Below are 8046 nucleotides of genomic sequence, written 5' to 3' on the forward strand. Positions count from 1 at the left end.
AAATATATATATTGTGTTATTTCGTCCGCTTCTGTTAGTTTTGATGATTTCAGTTGTTGTTTCAAATTAGTCAAATCATGATAGACAAAAATGTATGATTTGAAACTATAAGGGGCCTTTTCGCAGGTTAGTTTAACTATAGGGGGCTTGTTTGTATTTTACCTACAATTTTAAATATCTTGAAGTGGGTGGTATAAGTTTAAGAAAAAAAAATACTGAGTCTGCGTTTCATTCGGATATAGGGCAAAAACGGTCATCAGAGGAACTGTTCAGGAGCGGTCCTCTCACATTACCAAACAATAGGTCCAGCAATAGCCACGTCGCCAAGGAATAAGCAAAGCCAAAACAACCTTGTTTTAGTTAGTTAGGCCAATAAAAAAATAAAAGGGATTGCTTACCCTAGCAGACCCTGTTAGAGCCAAACGGGCTTTCAAAATTTCAAAATTTGAAATGAATTTGTGATTTGGTTTGTGACTTTGAAATGAAACCCGAGAAAAATCACCTACCATAATATTGAACAAAACACCATTCTCTGTCTAGCTAGGAAAGGAAAAAATCAGTAGAAAGATAAACTTGCATACATTAAGTTTTGGGGAGGAGGGCAGAATCTATTGGAAGGAGATGTGTGGGGTAATTTGAACTGAAGAAGGAAGGTGCACTTTGTCTTTCTTATGTTAGTGGTGGATTTCAACTACGGAATCATCGAGAAGAAAGGTACAGTAACTTTGAACCACACAGTATTCCGACCACCAAGCATAATGAGGGTGATATGAAATAGGGAAGAGGCCAAATACAACTATATCCATCTCTGGCAAATTCGGTAAAGTGCATAGAGATTTGAAGCAAACCATATACAGGATGGTTGTAACGACCCCACCTCCCCCTAAGGCGAACCAGAGGGTTCGGCGGGCCGCCTGTCCGACTCTCGCCGGGACTCAGTCAGTCACTACAGTCCTCAATTAAATACAAGATACAATCTCAAATATAAATCAAATATTCCAACATTTACATATCAAAAGCGAAGCATCCACGCTTCCACTGCGCCACTCTGATCCTTGATACCAACTATTATACAGGAGGAAGTCCAAAACTAGACTATTACACATCCAATCAATTCTAAACATTCAATACAATCCCAATATGAATGATTACACAAAAGGAAATCCAAATTCAGCCCATACATGAGATAATCCATGAATAAACACTACAAGCCCTTCCTTCGCCTTGAGCCCTGTGGAGGGAAATAAAATATTTTTGGGGTGAGCTAGAAGCTCAGCGAGTAACCAATAAAATCAGTTATCAAATCTGTTTAACAATGGTTCATTTCAATGATGTCGTAAATCAAAGGATAAGTCTAGAAACAATTACAACGTTTACAAAACATTAAATATGGAGTATCAATAATTCAAGAAACATTTACAATGGAAAGCGATAGTAACATTCATGAAAAGGATACGTTCGTTCTCCTGTCATTTCATTGCATTTTTGGTTTCATTCGTGCATTCATTCACCCCGTCCCTGGCTTTTGGCCAGGCTCCACCAACCTACAAGGTAATACTCGAGTATACCGAAACGTTCACCCAAGTTCCTAGTCGCCCGACCGAGTCCGCTTCTGGCTCGAGACGACCGGTAACAAGGGGCAATGGCCAGTTCAGCCCAAAAGGCTTACATTCATGCGCAAGTAGCATTTAATCATTTATCATTGAAAATTTCATATTTATTTAGGTCGAGTGCGATAAAGTACACACTCGCCTAGAAAACTCGTTTTAACAATCATTGAAAGCAAAATCAATAATAACAAAACACTGATATGCAAGCACGCATGATATGTAAGAAAACAGTTCCAAAAGTAACTTTGAAAACAGTTCAAAAGTAAATAATGCAAGAAACGGTTCATAAATAATTTTAGAAATAGTTTGAGGTCACTCACCTCCACGGCTTCGAAACTATCCATCATATAGCATTACTTCACTCAAGTCCAAGCCCTAAAGCACAAACGCAAAGCAATCAAGCCCATTCAAAATTCGGACAGCATTTCCCCTACATTTCCTTATTTTCCAACCTACAAATATTCACCAAATCCGTAACCGTCAACTACAATTGTACATACAATTCACAAACCATAAAACATATCTATTAGGCCACAAAATCCTTCAATCAAAGCCAATTAGAAGTTTAAAGCCAACCATTAGAAAATCCCCCAAATGAAACCCTAGAAACCGGAATTTCCGCACAAACCAGAATTTTTCCGCAAGCGATCACAATTAATGCATCAAGGGTCTATTTAACACCATTTCCAACCATCAATCCAACACAAATCATGACCTTCATATAAATTCAGAAAAATACCCAATAAATCAGAAATTAGACCAACTTAACTTAAACCCATGAAATCATCCACAATATAACATATATAATCACTACAAAGCACTATTATACCATTAGTAAACCAAAATAGCAACTTTCTTAGCAACTCACCTCAAGTTCAAGAAAGATAACACCTTAGAGCTTCCCTTCAAAAACCAATCCATCAAAAGCTTTAAACCACCATAGAGAACCCTTGTGTGAAATATTGTCCAAAACCATCGGTGAAATCACAAGATTCAAAGAAGGAAATCAAAGGGAAGAAATGGAGTTTTTTTCTTTTCTTGTTTTCTCTCCAAGACAGCCGGCCAAGGAGGGTGAAAAATGAAGAGCAAAAACAGCCAAAACAAGATATTTATCAAGCACAAAAGCTGGTCAAAAATGGCTGCCGCGCCTGCCACTTCAGAATCCGGCCGGAATCTGGCCGGATTTCCGGCCGGATTCTTGGCCGGATTCAAGGCAGTGGCCAATTCAATTTTTTTCAAAACTGCAAGGCAATCCGGCCACGTATCCGGCCAGAAACTGGCCGGATTTGGCCCCTGTCTTTTTTCAAAACTTTTCTTTTCTTTTCCAAGTTCAAACATTGCACTCCTCCGCTCGTACAACAAAGATATATATATAAAATGGAAACCCTCCTTCATACGGGGCGTCACAATCTCCCCTCCTTAAAAGAATGTCGTCCTCGACATTCCATCTTGTACTAATCAATTCAAGACATTCCACAAGAATCACTTAAACCTTCCAAACAAGCACTAAGAGTCACTTTAAGCCCACTTATCCGATTTCATTCCCACAAGATATCACTTATATTGCAAGCCATACCCACAGTCCGGCATCCTAAACTTCAAGCCTAGGATACACTACAGAGATCTGAAGTCTAAGCTCTGATACCAACTGTAACGACCCCACCTCCCCCTAAGGCGAACCAGAGGGTTCGGCGGGCCGCCTGCCCGGCTCTCGCCGGGACTCAGTCAGTCACTACAGTCCTCAATTAAATACAAGATACAATCTCAAATATAAATCAAATATTCCAACATTTACATATCAAAAGCGAAGCATCCACGCTTCCACTGCGCCACTCTGATCCTTGATACCAACTATTATACAGGAGGAAGTCCAAAACTAGACTATTACACATCCAATCAATTCTAAACATTCAATACAATCCCAATATGAATGATTACACAAAAGGAAATCCAAATTCAGCCCATACATGAGATAATCCATGAATAAACACTACAAGCCCTTCCTTCGCCTTGAGCCCTGTGGAGGGAAATAAAATATTTTTGGGGTGAGCTAGAAGCTCAGCGAGTAACCAATAAAATCAGTTATCAAATCTGTTTAACAATGGTTCATTTCAATGATGTCGTAAATCAAAGGATAAGTCTAGAAACAATTACAACGTTTACAAAACATTAAATATGGAGTATCAATAATTCAAGAAACATTTACAATGGAAAGCGATAGTAACATTCATGAAAAGGATACGTTCGTTCTCCTGTCATTTCATTGCATTTTTGGTTTCATTCGTGCATTCATTCACCCCGTCCCTGGCTTTTGGCCAGGCTCCACCAACCTACAAGGTAATACTCGAGTATACCGAAACGTTCACCCAAGTTCCTAGTCGCCCGACCGAGTCCGCTTCTGGCTCGAGATGACCGGTAACAAGGGGCAATGGCCAGTTCAGCCCAAAAGGCTTACATTCATGCGCAAGTAGCATTTAATCATTTATCATTGAAAATTTCATATTTATTTAGGTCGAGTGCGATAAAGTACACACTCGCCTAGAAAACTCGTTTTAACAATCATTGAAAGCAAAATCAATAATAACAAAACACTGATATGCAAGCACGCATGATATGTAAGAAAACAGTTCCAAAAGTAACTTTGAAAACAGTTCAAAAGTAAATAATGCAAGAAACGGTTCATAAATAATTTTAGAAATAGTTTGAGGTCACTCACCTCCACGGCTTCGAAACTATCCATCATATAGCATTACTTCACTCAAGTCCAAGCCCTAAAGCACAAACGCAAAGCAATCAAGCCCATTCAAAATTCGGACAGCATTTCCCCTACATTTCCTTATTTTCCAACCTACAAATATTCACCAAATCCGTAACCGTCAACTACAATTGTACATACAATTCACAAACCATAAAACATATCTATTAGGCCACAAAATCCTTCAATCAAAGCCAATTAGAAGTTTAAAGCCAACCATTAGAAAATCCCCCAAATGAAACCCTAGAAACCGGAATTTCCGCACAAACCAGAATTTTTCCGCAAGCGATCACAATTAATGCATCAAGGGTCTATTTAACACCATTTCCAACCATCAATCCAACACAAATCATGACCTTCATATAAATTCAGAAAAATACCCAATAAATCAGAAATTAGACCAACTTAACTTAAACCCATGAAATCATCCACAATATAACATATATAATCACTACAAAGCACTATTATACCATTAGTAAACCAAAATAGCAACTTTCTTAGCAACTCACCTCAAGTTCAAGAAAGATAACACCTTAGAGCTTCCCTTCAAAAACCAATCCATCAAAAGCTTTAAACCACCATAGAGAACCCTTGTGTGAAATATTGTCCAAAACCATCGGTGAAATCACAAGATTCAAAGAAGGAAATCAAAGGGAAGAAATGGAGTTTTTTTCTTTTCTTGTTTTCTCTCCAAGACAGCCGGCCAAGGAGGGTGAAAAATGAAGAGCAAAAACAGCCAAAACAAGATATTTATCAAGCACAAAAGCTGGTCAAAAGTGGCTGCCGCGCCTGCCACGTCAGAATCCGGCCGGAATCTGGCCGGATTTCCGGCCGGATTCTTGGCCGGATTCAAGGCAGTGGCCAATTCAATTTTTTTCAAAACTGCAAGGCAATCCGGCCACGTATCCGGCCAGAAACTGGCCGGATTTCCGGCCGGATTTGGCCCCTGTCTTTTTTCAAAACTTTTCTTTTCTTTTCCAAGTTCAAACATTGCACTCCTCCGCTCGTACAACAAAGATATATATATAAAATGGAAACCCTCCTTCATACGGGGCGTCACAATGGTGGTCAAACACAATGTCGGAGTTCGACGAAGGTAATGGCACTGACCCATTTATTGAATTGTGGTTACTTGTAGGCTCAAAAATATACAATCGTAATCGACGAAAGAAATCATTTGTAAAGTTTGTGTATGAGGACTATATGATAAAATGATGACAATTACGTGATGGCCAATCATTGTGTTTATGTTTTTGTACAAAAAGCGATGCAATAGTTGCACTAGTTTGGTATGAGTGCACATGTGCAAATTTCATTACTTTGTCATCGGGCCTTAGAGAGTATGGATTGCCCAGATATGATTTATGAGTAAATCATAAGCTACTAAGTCGATGGCACGACATATATAAAGAACTAAGTGATGTACTTTGTGTCTGTTAGATTGTGTAATTTATTACTCATCGATAAAGAACTAAGTGTACACATGGTGTGTGATTGTGTACAATATGTTTTCCATAGTGTACATCTTGCTAGGTGAAAATTACGGTATGCATATTGTAAAATGGAGGGCAGTGATATGCACACCTTTTTACTAGTTGTAGAAGTCTCAAACTCGTTCAACATCTTGGATTAGATTTGCTTTTGCATAATTTAGTGCTAATTTACATGATATACCCTATGAACATGGTGTTTTTAGAAGTGTAGACCTTGTGAATTGCAATTTGTTAATTTGTCAGTATAAGTATAATTAAGTCTTCACCGTTCTCTTCCTTACATAGTTTGTGTAGCGCAATGAATGTAGCTATGTGAGCTAGATTGCATTTTAGAAACTTCGGTATAGTTGATATTTGCATATTTCTGTAAAGTGTGGACATTGTTAGTGGGTATGGTATAGTGCTGTATGTTTTATATGCTGGCGTAGTCATAAATTTATAGTAGTTAGCCTATTACTTTGTGACGGCCCCACCTCCACCTAGGGAGTACCCCAGGGTTCGGCGGGTTGCCTGTCCAATTCTCGCCGGGACTCACTCATACACCTCAAGTAAAAATGAAAATAAGACCACCAGAACAAGTGTAACAATAATTCCAAACTTAAAACATATCCTTATATATATTGCTATCTCAAAAGGGATACAACTCAAATATACAAAGGTTCTCAATTCTTTATGCATCCAACCCTTGCCAAGCGCTAGGGTGAGAACCATTACAAAAATTCAAAAGAACTAGACTAGACTAGTCTGTACAGATCTCTCGTCCTTGCTCGCATTCCCTGTTAAGGAAAACAAAACTAATGGAATGAGCTAAAAGCTCAGTGAGGTTCCAGACATATAATCAACTTAAACAAGGACATTGATCATGTAATAACAAGTAATCCAGGAAACATTTACAATATGAAACAATGATAACACATTTATTAGAAGGATACATGCTCACATGGAGCCTTTCGTTCTTTCATTCACTTTTCATTTCCTTATTCCTCCAATCATTTGAAAATGCATTTTGTAAGTGAAAACCCCTCCATTGACATTGTCACTCGTTCATTCGTTTCATCTTTCTCCCTTCTGGACATTGGCCAGACTCCACCCGACAACGTGGTAATACTCGAGTATACCAAACTTTCACCCAGGGTCACCAAATCGCCCGACCGAGTCCGCTTCTGGCTCGAGTCGACCGGCAACGAAGGGCAAGGGTCCAGTTCAGCCAAAAGGCTTACATTCATGCACAACTAATATTTAATCACATAAACATTGAAAATTTCACATTTCATTTAGGTCGAGTGCGCTAAAGTACACACTCGCCTAGCAAAATTCATTTTTTTCACAAACATTTATCATTTAATCAAATATCCACAACAAATCATATAATTAATGAAAACATAACAAACAAAGAACACTTACCTATTTAAATAAAAGAACGTCCAAAGTATTCTTCCGGGTGATACCCTCAATCACCAAGGAACCCTAATATAATCAAAAGAATACATTATGCTTCGACCATTAAAGATTTAAGTACTTCAAAAAAAATCCGAATACTTACTAGTACAATATATAAATATGAGTTTTAAAGTGAAAAGAGTACATTTAAACCAAAGAACATGAGTAACTAAGAGTTTCCCCAAACCAACCACAAAACTATACTCAAAACAATTTTTTTAGAAAACTCCCGCGGAAAACAAATGAACAGTGTCACGTCACAATCCGGCCAGAACTTGGCCGGATATCCAGCCAAATTCAATGCAGTGAGCAATCGAATTTTTTTTTTCTTCTTCCCCTATCAATCCGGCTAGCAATCCGGCCAAGACTTGGCCGAATACACGGCCGGATTTGAAGAAACATTTTTTCTAAATTTTTGCAAAGCTTTTTGTTTGGCTCAAAACTAACACATATGCAAAGAAATAACGTATAACAAGTGTTTTGGGTAAAATCATATGAAAAGGAAGATAAACAAACCCTAAATTCACACCCAAAGCCTTGCTTGATAAAATTAGGTTTTGCGGCCGAAAAACCCTATGCAACTCTTCTTTGCCTTGGAAAGGAAATGAGTAAACGTTTGAAGTTCAAAACTTGACATTTGTATCTAAGTATCTTGTTTAAAACGGTTGTCACATTCACCATGCGAAAATGTACAAGTTCAAATGAAATCTAGCTCAAATAACACCATTAAAGTGGACCTAAGTATGTC

Source organism: Coffea eugenioides, chromosome 10 (assembly GCF_003713205.1).
Source record: "Coffea eugenioides isolate CCC68of chromosome 10, Ceug_1.0, whole genome shotgun sequence".
Lineage (NCBI taxonomy): Eukaryota > Viridiplantae > Streptophyta > Magnoliopsida > Gentianales > Rubiaceae > Coffea > Coffea eugenioides.